Source organism: Arachis stenosperma, chromosome 4 (genome assembly GCF_014773155.1).
Source record: "Arachis stenosperma cultivar V10309 chromosome 4, arast.V10309.gnm1.PFL2, whole genome shotgun sequence".
NCBI lineage: Eukaryota > Viridiplantae > Streptophyta > Magnoliopsida > Fabales > Fabaceae > Arachis > Arachis stenosperma.
Genome location: NC_080380.1, coordinates 50,864,204 through 50,882,968, shown reverse-complemented (window position 1 = coordinate 50,882,968; position 18,765 = coordinate 50,864,204).

Sequence of the window (18,765 nt, the reverse complement as noted above, 5' to 3'; positions counted from 1 at the left end):
TAGTCAAGTAATTAATTTTAATTTTAAAAAAAATTTAATCTTTTCCAACCATATCTTTTTAATCATATCTTTTTCAAAATTTTATCTTTTTCAAAAATTTGATTTCAAAATACCTTCTTATCTTCTTATCTTTTCAAATTTGACTTTCAAATCTTTTTCAACTAACTATTAGACTTTTTGTTTATTTCTTATCTTTTTCAAAACCACCTAACAACTTTTCTCTCTCTAATTTTCAAAAATACCTCCCTCTTTTTCAAAAATTCTTTTTAATTAATTAATTGTTTTAAATTTTTATTTTAATTTTATTTCTTATCTTAATTTTCGAAAATCATTAACTCCTTTTCAAAATTATTTTTGAAAACTTCTCTCTCATCTTATTCTATTTATTCATTCATTTACTAACACTTTTCTTCATCTCAAATCACTGCCCTTATCCTCACTCTTGTGTTTGGATTCTCCTTTCTTTATCCCTTTTCTTCTTCTACTAATAATAAGGAACCTCTTTACTGTGACATAGAGGATTCCTCTTCTTTTTTTGTTCTCTTCTCCTTCATATGAGTAGGAACAAGGAAAAAGGCATTCTTGTTGAAGCTGATCCAGAACCTAAAAGGACTCTGAAGAGGAAACTAAGAAAAGCTAAATTACAACAATCTAGAGACAACCTTGCTAAAATTTACGAACAAGAAAAGGAGATGGCAGCCGAACCCAACAACAATAATGCAAGAAGGATGCTTGGTGATTATACTGCACCTACGTCCAAGTTTGATGGAAGAAGCATCTCAATTCCTGCCATTGGAGCAAATAAATTTGAGCCGAAACCTCAATTAGTTGCTCTAATGCAACAGAACTGCAAGTTTCATGGACTTCCATTAGAAGATCCCTATCAGTTCTTGACTGAGTTCTTGCAGATCTGTGAGACTGTTAAGACTAATGGAGTAGATCCTGAAGTCTACAGGCGCATACTTTTCCCTTTTGTTGTAAGAGATAGAGCTAGAGCATGGTTAGACTCTCAACCTAAAGATAGCCTGGACTCCTGGGATAAGCTGGTCACGGCCTTCTTGGCTAAGTTCTTTCCTCTTCAAAAGCTGAGCAAGCTTAGAGTGGATGTTCAGACCTTCAAACAAAAAGATGGTGAATCTCTCTATGAAGCTTGGGAAAGATACAAGCAGATAACCAAAAAGTGTCCTTCTGACATGTTTTCAGAGTGGACCATGATAGATATATTCTATTATGGTCTGTCTGATTTCTCTAAGACGTCACTGGACCATTTTGCAGGTGGATCCATTCACCTAAAGAAAACGCCTGCAGAAGCTCAGGAACTTATTGAAATGGTTGCAAATAACCAATTCATGTACACTTTTGAGAGGAATTCCGTGAATAATGGGACACCTCAAAGGAAGGGAGTTCTTGAAATTGATGATCTGAATGCCATATTGGCTCAGAACAAAATGTTGACTCAGCAAGTCAACATGATTTCTCAAAGTCTGAATGGATGGCAAAATGCATCCAACAGTACTAAAGAGGCATCTGCTGAAGAAGAAGCTTATGATCCTGAAAACCCTGCAATGGTAGAGGTAAATTACATGGGTGAACCTTATGGAAACACCTATAATTCTTCATGAAGAAATCATCCAATTTTCTCATGGAAGGATCAACAAAAGCCCCAACAAGGCTTTAATAATGGTGGAAGAAATAGGCTCAGTAATATCAAGCCTTATCCATCATCTTCTCAGCAACAGACAGAGATTTCTGAGCAGAGTACCTCTAACTTAGCAAATTTAGTCTCTGATCTGTCTAAGGCCACTTTAAGTTTTATGAGTGAAACAAGGTCCTCCATTAGAAATTTGGAGGCACAAGTGGGCCAACTGAGTAAGAAAGTATCTGAAACTCCTCCTAGTACTCTCCCAAGCAATACTGAAGAAAATCCAAAAAGAGAGTGCAAGGCCATTGACATAATCAAAATGGCCAAACCTAGGGAGGAAGGTGAGGATGTGAATCCCAATGAGGAAGACCTCATGGGACCTCTCTCAGGCAAGAAGGAGTCCCCTATTGAGGACCCAAAGGAATCTGAGGCTCATATAGAGACCACAGAGATTCCACTAAACCTCCTTCTGCCATTCATGAGCTCTGAAAACTATTCTTCATCTGAAGAGGACGAAGATGTAACTGGAGAGCAAGTTGCTCAATATCTAGGAGCCATTATGAAGCTGAATGCAAAGTTGTTTGGTAATGAGACTTGGGAAGGTGAACCTCCCTTGCTCATTAGTGAACTAGATACATGGGTTCAGCAAACCTTACCTCAAAAGAGATAAGATCCTGGCAAATTCTTAATACTCTATACCATAGGCACCATGACCTTTGAAAAGGCTCTGTGTGACCTGGGGTCAAGCATAAATCTTATGCCACTCTCTGTAATGGAGAAGTTGGGGATCATTGAGGTACAGTCTGCCATATTTTCATTACAAATGGCAGATAAGTCAGTAAGACAAGCTTATGAATTGGTAGAGGACATGTTGGTAAAGGTTGAAGGCCTTTACATCCCTGCTGATTTCATAATCTTAAACACTAGGAAGGAAGAGGATGGATGCATCATCCTTGGAAGACCCTTCCTAGCCACAGCAGGAGCTGTGATAGATGTTAACAGAGGAGAATTAATCCTTCAATTGAATGGGGACTACCTTTTGTTTAAGACCCAAGGGTATTCTTCTGTAAACATGGAGAGGAAGCATGAAAAGCTTCTCTCAGTACAGAGTCAAACAAAGCCCCCACCATCAAACTCTAAGTTTAGAGTTGGGAGGCCACAGCCAAACACTAAGTTTGGTGTTGAATTCCCACATCCAAACTCTAAGTTTGGTGTTGGGAGTCTACAACATTGACCTGATCATTTGTGTGGCTCCATGAGAGCCCACTGTCAAGCTATTGACATTAAAGAAGCACTTATTGGGAGGCAACTCAATTTTTATTTATCTAATTTTATTTTTCTTTTTTGTTCTTTTATGTTTTATTAGGTTCATGATCATGTGGAGTCACAAAATAAATACCAAATTTAAAAACAGAATCAAAAACAGCAGAAGAAACAGCACACCCTGGAGGAAGGGCTTACTGGCGTTTAAACGCCAATAAGGAGCATCTGGCTGGTGTTCAACGCCAGAACAGAGCATGGATCTGGCATTGAACGCCAGAAATAAGCAACATCCTAGCGTTCAAACGCCAGGAATACACCTTGAGGAGAGCTTGTGCTGAACGCCAAAAACAAGCATGAAACTGGCGTTCAACGCTAGAAACTTGCTACAGATGGGCGCTGAACGCGCAAAACAAGCATCAATCCGGCGTTCAAATGCCAGAATTGCATGCAAGGCATTTCACACGCCTAATTGGTGCAGGGTTGTTAAATCCTTGACACCGCAGGATCTATGGACCCCACAGAATCATCTCAGGATCTGTGGACCCCACAGGATCCCCACCTACCTTAACTCACCTTCTCTCTTCTTCACCAATCACCTCAATCTCTCTTCTTCTCCTTCCTTTCTTTCTTCTTTGCTCGAGGGTGAGCAACATTCTAAGTTTAGTGTGGTAAAAGCATAGCTTTTTTTGTTTCTCCATATCCATTGATGGCACCTAAGGCAGGAGGAACCTCTAGAAAGAGAAAAGGGAAGACAATTGCTTCTACCTCTGAGTCATGGAAGATGGAGAGATCCATCTCAAGGGTCCATAGCTCAGTAATAGAGCATTTGACTGCACATCAAGAGAGCCCACTCATGGACCTTATCAAGAAATCCCTGAGATGCCTCAAGGGATAAATTTTCCTCCATACAACTATTGGGAGCAACTAAGGATAAGAGCACCAAAATTACTAGGGATCAAGCAACAGAAGCAAGGAAGAGACATAGAGGATCTTAAAGAGCACCATTGGTTCTTCAAGAAGAAAGCGCCACCATCACTAAGGTGGACTCATTCCTTGCTCTTGTTTCTCTATTGTTTGATTTTCGTTTTTTATGCTTAATGTTTATTTATGTTTGTGTCTTTCCTACATGATCATTAGTGTTTAGTAACTATGTCTTAAGGCTATGAATAATTCCATGAATCCTTCAGCTTTCTTAAATGAAAAATGTTTTAATTCAAAAGAACAAGAAGTACATGAGTTTTGAATTTATCCTTGAATTTAGTTTAATTATATTGATGTGGTGACAATACTTTTTGTTTTCTGAATGAATGCTTGAACAGTGCATATTTTTTATCTTGTTGTTTATGAATGTTAAAATTGTTGGCTCTTGAAAGAATGATGAACAAAGAGAAATGCTATTGATAATCTGAAAAATCATGAAATTGATTCTTGAAGTAAGAAAAAGCAGTGAAAAAGCAAAAGCTTGCGAAAAAAAATTTTGGCGAAAAAAAATAGAAAGAAAAAGAAAAAGCAAGCAGAAAAAGCCAATAGCCCTTAAAACCAAAAGGTAAGGGTAAAAAGGATCCAAGGCTTTGAGCATCAATGGATAGGAGGGCCCAAGGAAATAAATCCAGGCCTAAGCGGCTAAATCAAGCTGTCCCTAACCATGTGATTGTGGCATGCAGGTCCAAGTGAAAAGCTTGAGACTGAGTGGTTAAAGTCATGATCCAAAGCAAAAAGAGTGTGCTTAAGAGCTCTGGACACCTCTAACTGGGGACTTTAGCAAAGCTAAGTCACAATCTGAAAAGGTTCACCCAGTCATGTGTCTGTGGCATTTATGTATCCGGTGGTAATACTGGAAAACAAAGTGCTTAGGGCCACGGCCAAGACTCATAAAAGTAGCTGTGTTCAAGAATCAATAAACATAACTAGGAGAATCAATAACACTATCTGAAGTTCTAAGTTCCTAGAGATGCCAATCATTCTAAACTTCAAAGGATATAGTGAGATGCCAAAACTGTTCAGAAGCAAAAAGCTACAAGTCCCGCTCATCTAATTAGAATTAATATTCATTGATATTCTGGAATTTATAGTATGTTCTCTTCTTTTTATTCTATTTGATTTTCAGTTGCTTGGGGACAAGCAACAATTTAAGTTTGGTGTTGTGATGAGCGGATAATTTATACGCTTTTTGGCATTGTTTTTAGGTAGTTTTTAGTAGGATCTAGCTACTTTTTAGGGTGTTTTTATTAGTTTTTATGTAAAATTCATATTTCTGGACTTTACTATGAGTTTGTGTGTTTTTTCTGTGATTTCAGGTATTTTCTGGCTGAAATTGAGGGACCTGAGCAAAACTCTGATAAAAGGCTGACAAAGGACTGCTGATGCTGTTGGATTCTAACCTCCCTGCACTCGAAATAGATTTTCTGGAGCTACAGAACTTCAAATGGCGCGCTCTCAACGACATTGGAAAGTAGACATCCAGAGCTTTCCAAAAATATTTAATAGTTCATACTTTATTCATGATTAGGCGACGTAAACTGGCGCTCAACGCTAGTTCCTTGTTGCATTCTGGAGTCAAACGCCAGAAACACGTCACGAACCAGAGTTGAACGCCAAAAACACGTTACAACTTGGCGTTCAACTCCAAAAGAAGCCTCTGCACGTGTAAAGCTCAAGCTCAACCCAAGCACACACCAAGTGGGCCCCGGAAGTGGATTTCTACATCAATTACTTACTTCTATAAACCCTAGTAGCTAGTTTAGTATAAATAGAACTATTTACTAGTGTATTAGTCGTCTTTTGACCACGTTACATCTTTGATCAGTTTATGCGATCTTAGACATTGGGGACTGGCCATTCGGCCATGCCTGGACCTTTATCACTTATGTATTTTCAACGGTGGAGTTTCTACACACCATAGATTAAGGGTGTGGAGCTCTGCTGTACCTCGAGTTTTAATGCAATTACTACTATTTTCTATTCAATTTCACTTATTCTTATTCTAAGATATTCGTTGCACTTCAACATGATGAATGTGATGATCCGTGACACTCATCATCATTCTCACCTATGAACGCGTGACTGACAACCACTTCCATTCTACCTTAGACCGGGCGCATATCTCTTGGATTCCTTAATCAGAATCTTCATGGTATAAGCTAGATTGATGGTGCATTCATGAGAATCCAGAAAGTCTGAACCTTGTATGTGGTATTCCGAGTAGGATTCAGGGATTGGATGACTGTGACGAACTTCAAACTCGCGATTGTTGGGCGTGATGACAAACGCAAAAGAATCAAGGGATTCTATTCCGACATGATCGAGAACTGACAGATGATTAGCCGTGCTGTGACAGAGCATTTGGACCATTTTCACTGAGAGGATGGGATGTAGCCATTGACAACGGTGATGCCCTACATACAGCTTGCCATGGAAAGGAGTAAGAAGGATTGGATGAAGGCAGTAGGAAAGCAGAGATTCAGAAGGAGCACAGCATCTTCATACGCCTATCTGAAATTCCCATCGATGATCTACATAAGTGTTTCTATCTTTATTTTCTGTTTATTTATTATTATTATTCGAAAACTCCATAACCATTTATTATCCACCTGACTGAGATTTACAAGATGACCATAGCTTGCTTCATACCAATAATCTCTGTGGGATCGACCCTTACTCGCATAAGGTTTATTACTTGGACGACCCAGTACATTTGCTGGATAGTTGAGCGAAGTTGTGAAATTATGTTTAGACTTTGGTATTGAGCACCAAGTTTTTGGGGCCATTACCTAGGAATCAATTTCGAACAACAATTTAAGTGTGAATCACAATTTCGTCCACCAGTGTGTCTTGATGGTGGTTGTTGTGTGTTTGCTGGGTGCCATGGTATGATGTGTTTTGTGACTTATGGTAAGGTCTATGGTTGCTTGTTTGATGGTTAGGGTTGTGAGTGTTATGTAGATTGGATAGATAAGGTTTGTTGTGGTCCTGGTTATGGCTTTGTTGGTTTTCCCACCCAAAATTTGGGTGGTTCTTCCAACCTGGATTGTATGTCTTGGAGTTGGGGTCATATGGTGGTCTGAATGAGTTGTTCACATAATTTGCTTGCTCCCATTCACCTTGAGCTTCTGGTGTATCTTCTTCTTGGGGTGGTGCTTGAGCTTGGACAACTGAAACTTGGCCAGCCTCCATCTTCTTGGTTAAGGCTGCTAGTTGTGCTGCAATTGCCTTGTTTTGAGCTAACAAGGCATCCACAGAATTGAGTTCTAGCACTCCTTTCTTCTGAGTTCTTTCTGAAGCATAGAAATACTCATTCTCAATTACAGTCTCAATGACATCTATAGCTTCTTCGATAGTCTTCTTCTTATTGAGTGAGCCTCTTGAAGAGTGATCCACAGCCTTCTTTGCTTCATATGATAGCCCTTCATAAAAGATGTGTAGTTGAACCCATTCATTGAACATTTCTGGGCGGCACTTTCTTGTCAAATCTTTGAACCTCTCCCAGGCCTCATAGAGTGTTTTATCATCTTGTTGCCTGAATGTTTGCACCTTAGTTCTCAATCTGTTAACTCGTTGTAGAGGGTAAAATCTTGCTAGAAATTTGTTCACAACGTCCTCCCATGTGGTTAAACTTTCCTTGGGGAATGCTTCCAACCACTTTGCTGCCTTATCTCTGAGTGAGAAAGGGAACAAGAGTAGCTTGTAGGTGTCAGGGTGTACACCATTGGACTTTACAGTGTCGCATATCCTCAAGAATGCAGTGAGATGTTGATTTGGATCCTCTTGAGCACCTCCTCCATATGAACAATTATTCTGGACAAGTGTGATAAGTTGGGATTTTAACTCAAAGTTATTGGCATGGATTGTTGGCTTTAGGATGCTGCTGCCACAGTTTCCTGGATTTGGGTTGATGTAGGAGCCTAAGACTCTCCTCTCTTGCCCAACATGATTGCCAGCTTCCTCTCCAACATGGTTATGTGCTTTTTCCTCCATGGTGGTTTCTAGATCTTCCTCCACTTCTTCCTCTTCAACTATGCCTTTGCCGCTTACTTTCCTTCTTAATCTAAGGAAGGTCCTCTCAGGTTCACTATTGAAGGGGGATACAGTTCCTCCTCTTCTACCTGTCATACACTTAGCAAATAGCCAGTAGAGAACAAGTGAAGTGAAAAAAAATCTTGTTGAGATTAGTGGTTAGCTTTGTTGATATAATTAATCAAATAGTTAGAAGGATGGAAATATGGACAATGAATAAATGAAAAGATTCCAGCAATTGGATAGAAATTAAAATGGAGAGAAGATTTAAGGAACAAATAAAAAATAACAAGGTAATTAAAATGCTTAATCTAGCTCTCCAATCAATTTAATCATTGTCAAATTCAAACTAATCTCCGGCAACGGCACCATAAAACTTGATGAGTCTGGAATTCACACCCCCATAAAAATCTTTTATTATGAATCTGCTCTTTTGGCAAGCGCACCAAAATTATCATCAAGTAATAACCCATAGTAGAGTGGGATCATATCCACAGATATTGGTATTTTTGAGCAATTTTAATCAATTGGTGAATTAGTCAAGCTGAGCAAATAGATGGTGATTGCAGAATTGTAAATGGGCAAAAAGTATAAATGACTGAAGAGTAAAGAAAGCAGTAAAGTGCTGGAATTAAAATGGCAAGAATGTAAAGGACTGAAGATTAAATGACTTAATTGTAAATGGGAATGGGGAATTGCAGAATATAAACGAAAGCTATAAAGAAAGTGATAGATGAGAATAGGGGAATTCATTGAGATTAGGAGATGTTGTCTTTTTGGATTAAATTCAGCTTATATCCTCTTCAATCATGCAACTCATTGACCTCTTAGCAATCATGATTGATTGAGTCCCAATCCCTTGGTAACTCAATCTCTCAGATCTTGATCAATATCCAATTTCTTGGTCTAATTGCTCATGAAGAGAGATATGCTTGGTCCCTGATTATACCACACATCATCATAGGTCCAGGTAGAGGGAGGATTATATGTCACCATATCCAAACACCAAAACCCAGATTCTACTCAAGTGTGAGAAGGGATTTCTAGTATGGTTTCATGTTTTCTTTCCCAAGGTTCCCATGAAACCCATTTTGAAATCAATCTCTTTTCCAGGATAATTGAATACTAGGCATGAAGAACAAAATTCCTTCTAGCAAATCAAAGAGAAGAAGAAATTCACTATCATTAATCCATCAAGTACAACAGAGCTCCCTCTCTCAATGAGAGGGAATTTAGCTACTCATAGCTTAGAGAAAAGTACTCTAGATGGAGAAGATGAAGTGGAAAGTGATCTAACTGCTTAACCCCCTTTTCAGTACTTTCTGGGGTTATTTATACTACTCCTAGCTCTCAAAATAAAAGAATTACAAAAGTGAAAAAGGAAAATTACAATTTGGAGGAAAAAGAAACTCAATAAACGTGACTTCCTAGCTAGCGTGTGGTTGTCGCTTCAGTGGCGTGCCACGTCCTCCTTCATAAGCCTCCCTGGAGTGCGATGCCTTCGAGCCCAAGTGGCACGCCCAGGGTCTTTTAATTCCCCCATGTAGCCTGGAAAATTGAACTGGCATGGCATACCCAGGGTCTGGCGTGCCACGCTCTCACTGTATGCTTGATCCAGCTCTCTGGAAAGTTGAACTAGCGTGGCACGCCCAGGGTCTGGCGTGCCATGCCCCTTTGTGAGCACTTGATTCTTCTATTTGGCGTGCAACGCCACGAACTCAAGTGGCACGCCCCAATGGCTTTTTCTTCATATTTGACACTGGCGTGCCACGCCTGAGGTTCAAGTGGCACGCCCAAGTGAGGAATAGTGGATGGCGTGCGACGCCTTCGACACCAAGTGGCACGCCCATGTGTTTTGGCCTCCTTCATCCTCTCTAGAAACTTGTACCAGCGTGTCACGCCTAAAGGCTGGCGTGCCACGCCTATCATCTTGCCTTGGTTCTAGTAACTGGCGTGCCACGCCTTCGATACCAAGTGGCACGCCCAGCCCTTGCTTTGGCTTCTTTGTGCGTTGGCGTGCCACGCCTAGTTGCTCAAGTGATACGCCTAAGTGGGAATGAACCTGGCGTGCCACGCCTTCGATCTCAAGTGGCACGCCCAGGCCTTTTTAGGCTTTAACTTCCCCTCTGGAATCATGTACCAGCATGCCATGCCATGTTGCTCAAGTGGCACGCCCATTCATTTTTTGGTTCTTCAAGCTTGGCGTGCCACGCCTGACTCCTCAAATGGCACGCCCAAGTGACTTTTGAAACTGGCGTGCCATGCCTTCGACATCACATGGCATCCCTATGGTGAGTGATGGGCTAGGCATGCCACGCCCAACCTGGCGTGCCACGCCCCTTCAATGGCCTTCAATGTTACTTTCTGGAAAGTTTTATTGGCATGCCACGCCCAGCTCCTGGCGTGCCACGCCAGTGCATTTTTGTGGCGTTTGCTCCAAGTGGCACGCCCATTTCACACGCCCAGCTTGTTTTGTTGTTTTCTTCCCATTTTTGATGTCTTTTTCACCTGAAATTCAGCACAACTCATTTCAAAGCAATGTTCTAAAATATTCATCAATTAATGCATGAATTGCAATGATCAAATGAGATTATGCCCTTTTGTGGTCCTTTTTATGCAAGAAAAATGGTAGATGATGCAAGTCATCAATGGAAACATGAAATGCATGAAATTAACGGCTGAAATGTAAATGACATAAACTTAAATTGCAAGTAAGTAGAAGTTGAACGTAAATGGCAGAATCAATAATTGCAAGAAGATAAAAGGGAATTGGGTAATGGGTATTCAAAATAACTAAAGATCAATAGGAATGAGAATTGATGATAGATGAGATCACTAGGGATAAGAGGTGTAAATCCTCACGAATTGATGATGATCAATTCCTTCTCAATCATGTGGATAAATCTATGGCGGATTGTGAATAATTGAGTCCCGATCTCTTGGTGGGTCAATCTCTCTCAACACAATCAATTGCCACTCTCGTGATCTAATTGCTCATGAGAAGAGATGAAGCTCAATAGCTAATCCTTCATGCCACACAACTCTCATGATCTTAACCAAGGGTGGTTACATCTCACATACCAACCCAAAGTATATCAATTAACAGAATTATGGAAGGATGAACTCTAAACTGAATTCTATAATTCCTTTCTCAAGTTCATCACAAAATTCAAGTAGATCCAATCCCTCTCTTGGTAGTGATTAGATCTGTGAAGAGCAAGAGTTCCTGATAAACCATTATTTTATGATTTATATTGTGTTTAATTGAGTGGTTTTATCAAGTCTTTCACCCACTTATTCATATGATTAGCATGATATTACAAATCCTTCCCAAAATTATTCTATGATTGAAAATTTGCTTCCTAAAGATCTTTTAATTGTATATTTTTATTCTCCTTTATACCATTCGATGTAGTGATCTGTGTGTTAAGTGTTTCAGGCATCATAGGGTAGGAATGGCTTAGAGAATGGAGAGGAAGCTTGCAAAAATAGAAGGAACACAAGAAATTGAGGGGATAACCAGTGAGAAGTGATGCGGGCGCATGGCTCACCCTACCTCGCGAAATGGAGGAAATCATAGTGACATGCTCGCGTGCCTGACGCGAATGCGTGGATTGGAAGCTGCACGAGTGACGCGAATGCGTGAACGACGCGCACGCGTAGCACGGAAAACGCTGGATGACATGAACACGTGGACAACGCGGTCGCGTGACGTGCGCGATCTGCAGAATTTGCAGAAATCGCTAGCGTGGATTCTGGGCCCCATTTTAACCCAGCTTTCGGCCCAGAAACGCAAATTAGAGCGAGGGAACATGCAGAGACTAAAGACAATTCTGATTCTGCATAATTTCCAGTTTTAGTTTTTGGATCTAGAGAGAGAATTCTACCTCTTCCTCTAGATTTTTCTTTACATTCATAGTTTAGGATTTGAAGATTTTGCTTTGGTTATTGAGAAGAGTCTACCTCCGGAACTGGTCATTCTAGTGTGTTTACTTACCGTTCACTTACTCTTTCATATCCTTAATTTGTCCAGAGTTACAATTCGATTATTTTTAGAGTTCATTAATACAAGACTATTTTTTATTTTTAATTTATTTCTTTGATTATTGTTTATCATGTCTCTTTTTATTTCCCCTTTTAATTTTGTGAAGTCTACATTTATGATAATGGAGTAGTTTCCCAACTTGATTGGGAGTTGATTGAAAGGAGAACCTTGAGTTGGAATACTCAAGAGTTCAATTGTAATTAGTTCGTTGTTGGTTGGCTTGTTAGTAACTAACTCTAATTCTTCCTAAGGGAAAGGATTAGGACTTGTGAATAGAAGTTGACTTCTAACTTGACTTTCCCTCATTCATTGAGGGTTAACTAAGTAGAAACAACTACTAATTGTTAATTGATCTTGAGAAAATTCCAACAAGGATAGAACTTCCGATTAATCTTCTCCCGGTCAAGATTTTTATTTAAATTACCTAAATTCTCTGATTTAATTTCCTGTTTATCAAACTCAAAACCATTTTGGAAAACCTCTGATTAATAAAATAGCACATCTTTCTGCAACTCATTGGGAGACGACTTAGGATTCATACTCCCAGTATTTTAATTCTAATTTTGTGACAACTCTTTTCTAAATTGACAAGTGGATTTTTGCTGGTTAGGAGCTGTACTAGCAACGCTATTTTTCTTAATAATTCTTAATCTACCAGTTCCCTCTTAGAGAAACCACTTGAATTGAGAAGAAAGTAAAGATATCAATTCATTTAAACAAACAGAGCTCTTCCCCCTAGTGAAAATGGGGTTTAGTGAATCATTGCTCCAATTACAACTACAATTGCAAAATGGAAATTAAACTAAGTGTAGAGAAGGATGAAGAGTGGAGAAGAAGATTTCTTCAAACTAAAATTCAAAGCTACAAGAAAACAAAATAGTGGACAGGTATGCTTCCAAAATGCAGTAAAAAGTAAAAGTGAAAAGTCTAGTGTAAAAAGTCCCTCCCTAGTACAAACTTTCTCCTATTTATACTAGTCCTTCAGCTCCTTGAGAGGCCCTCAATCATGTTTGTTGGGTTAGCGATTGGGCTTTGTCCTTGTTGGATTGGTTAGCTCTTGAGTAGCATTGCAGCACCTTGAGAGAAACAGAGAGCTTGTACACATGCCTTAGCCATTCTGGCCCATTGAACATATTTTTGGCAAACACGCCCTTGCATTAGCAAGTTGGCAACGTGCACATTGCTTCCCAGGGCTGGAGCTTCTTACAACGGTGTTGCCAACTTGGTTTCCAAGTTGCCAACGTGCTTCCTACTCCTTGGATTCAATTCTTGTGCTTGTTTTTGGAGCTCAAAATTGCCTATTGTTTGAGCTTTAATTTTGTGCTCCACTATTAACTATTATACATGGTTGGAAAGCTCTGAATGTCAGCTTTCCAACGCAACTAAAATCACCTCAATTAGATCTCTGTAGCTCAAGTTATCCTCCATTGAAGAGAGCAAGGTCAGGCTGCCAGGGTCGTGGGCGTTGTTGGCAAAGAAGCCTTCATTCCCTCAAGTTGGCAACGTGGATTGCCTCCTTCCATTTCTTTTCTGCTCTGCTTCCAGGTTCCATACCACGCCTCTGTCTCCATTGCTCTGTTTTCTTTTCTTTTTCCTTAATTTTGTTTGATTAATTTTATATTCCATTAATGATTGTTCTGCTTGTTAGGTTAGCTAGAAATGTATGCGATTAGGTAATTAGGATGTGGTTAGAGGATTCTAGGCCTGATAATTGCTACGTACTTGTTTCCTTTCTGACTGTACATTGCTTGTTTGCTAAGTGATGGTTAGTATGCTATGCCGGTTTCTATTTTATATGCTCTGTTTTACTGCTGCCCTACTGGTATTGTATATGCAACCCATGCTCTCTCATGTTGTTGCACTTTTGGTTTCGTATGACTGTTTTTGCTGCTATTTGCTACCCGAAAATATTTGAATTACTGCCGAAATGCTGCCCAAATTTCTAGAAATTATTTTTATTTTTGTTCCCTAGAATTGACCCTGGCACTATTTCAATTTGAGATTTACTTAGTTTCTACCAAGTTCGGTTCCTGGGTTATTGTGCCTAGTATTTCATTCTCTATATCGATTCCCGTGATAAGCCTTGAACCTTCATTTTTTGTGCTTTCATTCTTCAAATTAAATTAAATGCTCTTCTTGATTCCTACTAGGCCTACATTTGACTTTCACTTGTGATTTTCTTCAAAAGGGTTCATTTATTGGAAATAATTGGTAGACTTCACTAGTGTGACCCAATTTGTTATAGTTTAACTTGCTTTTGGTTACACTAGTGCATGTTTCAACCTTCTACACCAATTATAGCACATTTAGTGTCATGACATTGATTGATAATTTGCTTTCAAATAATTGCTCTTTTTGCAAAATTTCATATTTCATCGTCAATGACTGTAATTTCTTCATGAACGTGAGTGTGCTTGCTATCTTTACTTTCTAAATTTATCTTGATTAAGCCATAACCGTCATACCCCTAACCCTTGAACCGGTTTTCTAACTTTTAACTCAATTAACCAACTAATCTTTCTTTTAGTTTTTGACTAATACTTTAACCATTCCTTTTGGGTATACACTTATTGAGTTTAATAAACAAGCATTATGCATATATTACTTGAATTCTTAGTTTGTGACCTTGATTTAACTCTGATTTTCGTTGCTTGCATTCTAAGTCTTCATCTTTTTAACTCACTTCATGAATTTGTGCTTCCTTGCTTTCTGGCCTCTACTTGCTTAAGTATTTATATCCTGTAATTTATGCTTTTCAGGATGTCTGATAGGGAGAAAGCAAAGGTTACCTTTAGAAAGAGGAAGACACCTCAAGCACCTACTCTTTCTCCTTATGCTAACTATGCCAAGAACCCACTTAATGAAGTGGATAAGGAGAACCAGCAGCTCCCACCTACTGACATAGCCAGGTTCCCTAACCTGTATTGTGAGCTCCGCTTCCCTACCTATCAAATGAAGAATCTGAACATTGAGAAGAAATTGACCCTTTCCAACGACCTAAGGCGCCCCATGGAGGCCCGGATTCAGGGATTGAGCCTCAGTTTTGTTGATAGAGATTTGGGAAGGATAAACACATCATGGGTCAAGGAATTCTATTGTAACTTCTTCAGAGCGACCCTTGATCCGGTTTACCTGTGAGGCGGGCAGATTTTGGTCATGGAGGCTGCTATTGAGGATGCACTACATTGTCAGCCTAAGACCGGCACCACAGATGCCTATGAGCAAGCGGAGGTGGCAATACACTGTATGACCTTTGATTACGAGGCGCTGAAATGTGTTATAGCAATACCGGATGCCCCTTGGGTGATGGATGCTGATAATAAAAAATCCAAGGGGATGCTGTTTGCTCACTTATCGAGGGAGGCTAGGACTTGGCAACAGATTTTTGCCACCTATGTCATGCCTACTACCCATTTTTCTGAGATTCCGATGGACATGCTCGTCCTAATCGGTTGTGTTATGGAGGGAAAGGAGGTCTACTTGCCCCAATTGATCAGGAGGTACATGTGGCGAGCGGACATCCGTGGCCTACTTTTATTTCCCACTCTGATCACTAGGATGGTTGATTTAGCCGGTGCCCCTTGGAGGGACGATGACATGACACCACCACCCCTAGACGACGACGACAAGGAGGATGTTATTCCGTGGGGTACGTGGGTGCACGAGAAGCCCCTTCCCGGTGTGCATCTAGAGCTCAAATCAAAGCAGCACCAGCCGGACCATCTTCCTCCTCAGCTGCAGCAGGACCATCAGCACCAGCAGTACCTTTAGTACCACCACCAGCACCCCAGCTGACTTATCCTCTAGTCCAGCGTCTTTTCCGCTTCACGGAGCGCAGTAAGTGCCACATTATGAGACGCCTGGACAGGATGGACCAAATGTTCATGGCACTGCGCGTTGAGTTACCCCTCTTCCCGTTTCTTCCGCATCCGATGAGGAGGAGCAGGCGCAGCCAGAGGCACCTCCACAGACCCAAGCCACCTCGGAGGCGCAACAGCCGCCTGAGGAGCCACAGCCTCAGTCCCAGCAACCAGACACGACCGTTGACCCTCACCATGAGCCCGAGCAGTAGCATCAAGGACGATGCTTAATTCTAAGTGTGGGGAGGTCACCTTCGTCGCCGTCGGTGGAGTTATCATCTTGGTGAACATTTCCGGACATTATCTCCTAGTTTATGTTATTTTGCTTTATTTTGCACTCCCTTTTGGATTATTGTATACATTTGTCGTTTTGAGACACTTTTACTTTAGTTTATGCATTTTGCACTTTGTATTTCATATTTTAGTTGGACTTTTCCTTATATAGTTGTTTTAGCTTTCGGTTGTGATTAGAAAAACATTTTGGATTGTTGGAACCTAGTTGACCCTTTTTTGCATGGAAATTGATTTTAATTGAAAAAAAAGGGATAAACTAAAAAATTTTTAGAATTTCTCAATCACAACATTGCATTTAGGATAAGCTTAGTCAAAACAGCGAGATTCTTTTCCAAGAATTTATCTATAAGGTACCACCCCAATTGATTGAAAATTTTTGTGGAACTTGCTTGAATTTTATATCTTGTGAAGCATGTTTTGAGCTAAGAACACAAGTAAGTGATATTTGAGCCTAATGGTGTAGTTACATCTTATAACCACTTATTTTCCATCTTGTGTGCAAGTGTTCTCTTTCTATGATTGTGATCCTTGGTTTGTTCAAATCTATATGTCCAATTATTCCTTGTATTCATGCATTTATATGATTGAGGCCATTACTTCATTAGCTCACTTACCCAAATAGCCTACCTTTTACTCTCCATTGTTAACCAATTTTGAGCCTACGCTTGACCCAATCATTCTTTATTTTAGCACATTACAAGCCTAATGCAAAAAATAATAAAAGTCCCTTGTTTGGATCTTTGGTTAGCTTAGGCTAGTGAGAGTGTTTATTATTCAAGTTTGGGGAGGTTTGGGAACATTGGTTGGGATAAAAGGGTGATTTATATTTCTGTATTTGGGAATTGGGTGCACACTCATGTATTGATTAAATGTATAGACCCTATGCATTAATGTTCTTGAAAGGAAAAAAATGAATTGAGAAAAGCAAAAGAAAAAGAAAAGAAAAGAAAAGAAAAATGGAAAAAAAAAAGAAAAAAAAAGAAGAAAAAAAGCATAAAGGGGACAAAATGTCCCAAAGTAAAGTCCAAATAAAAGAGTCAATGCATAAGTGTTGTGAAATGAAAAGAAAATGCATGAGTGTGTGAAAAGTGAAGGATGGGTAGTTAGGTTAGTTTTGAAATTGTATAGGTCATTGTATAGGTTAAGTGGGAAAGTCTAGGTTAACCAAAGATTCAAATTTTAATCTACTTAACCATATATGATCCTACCTTGATCCTAGCCCCATTACAACCTTTGAGAAAGACCTCATGATATTTGTATGCATGCATTGAATGATTGTTGATTGTTAGATGAAGAAAATTTTTGAAAGCGTGATTAGGGGAGAATTGAGTGAATCAACCACTAAACACATGAGTGACTAGAGCAGATACACATCCGGTGAGGGTTCGATTGCTCAATTACATGTCTTCACCATAGTCACTCATATTCATGCAAGTTTGTAACTCTTCTTGGGAATTCAATGTAATTGTGGGTTTGGTTTGGATTTGATCCCTATTGCCTTAGCCTTATGCTTACATATGTTCTCTTGAAAGTTGATTTGTTTTGACCAAGCAATTGCATTCATATGGATAGTTGCATTCAGATAGTTTGCATATAGTTTAGTTACATTGAATAAATGTCATACCCCTTATTTCATTCTTTGTTTAGCATGAGGACATACTAAGGTTTAAGTGTGGGGAGGTTGATAAACTCCGTTTTTAGGGTTTATCTTGTGTTGAATTTAGAGCATTTTGTTAACCTTTTCTCACATTTATTTAATAAAATAGCATAGTTACATGATTGTCTTCTAATTTGTGCTTAAATGTGAAAACAAGCTTTTAAACCCTTGACTTGATAATTTTAATCCTCCTTTGAATCCACTAGATGCCTTGATGTGTTTGCTAGTGATTTCAGATTGGAAAAGGCTAGGAATGGATCAATGGAGTGAAGAGAAAGCATACAAAGTGGAGAAATCATGAAAAACCAAAGATTTGAGAGTCCATGGACGCGCACGTGCATTAAACACCTACGCATGGATCACGCAAAAAACTCCATGGACGCGAATGCGTGTTGTGCGCGTACGCATCGATGCTGGCACGTGATTTTTAAGTAAATCTGTGCCTAACAAATTCACAGAAGGTGTGGGGCCCAATCTGAACCAACCTTGGCGCCAAAACACTTAAAAGGATCAAGGATTGAAGGGGGGAGGCATGTTATGTTTCATTAGAACTTTAGATCTAGTTTTTAGAGTTAGTTTCTAGAGAGAGAATCTCTCTCTTCTCTCTAAGATTAGGATTAGGATTAGGTTTAATTCTTCTCTAGATCTAGGTTTAATTCATGCTTTGATTTACTTTTCCTTTATCAATTCTTGCTCCTCTACTCTTCCTCTCTCTAGTTTTGTACTTTAATGTTTGTAAATCTTTACTTTTATGTTGATGCACTCTTGTTTCTTCTATCTCTCTTTTAATGCAATGTATGATTCATGTTCCTTTATTGTTGATTTGATTTATTGATTGTTAATCTCTTACTATTAGTAATTGTAGATTTACTTTTCTTGCAATTTTATCTTACTTTCCTTTTATGTCTTCCAAGTGTTTGATTAAGTGCTTGAAAGGATACTAGAGTAGGATTTTCTCCTCTTGGCTTTGGTTGAATAATTGATGATTCTT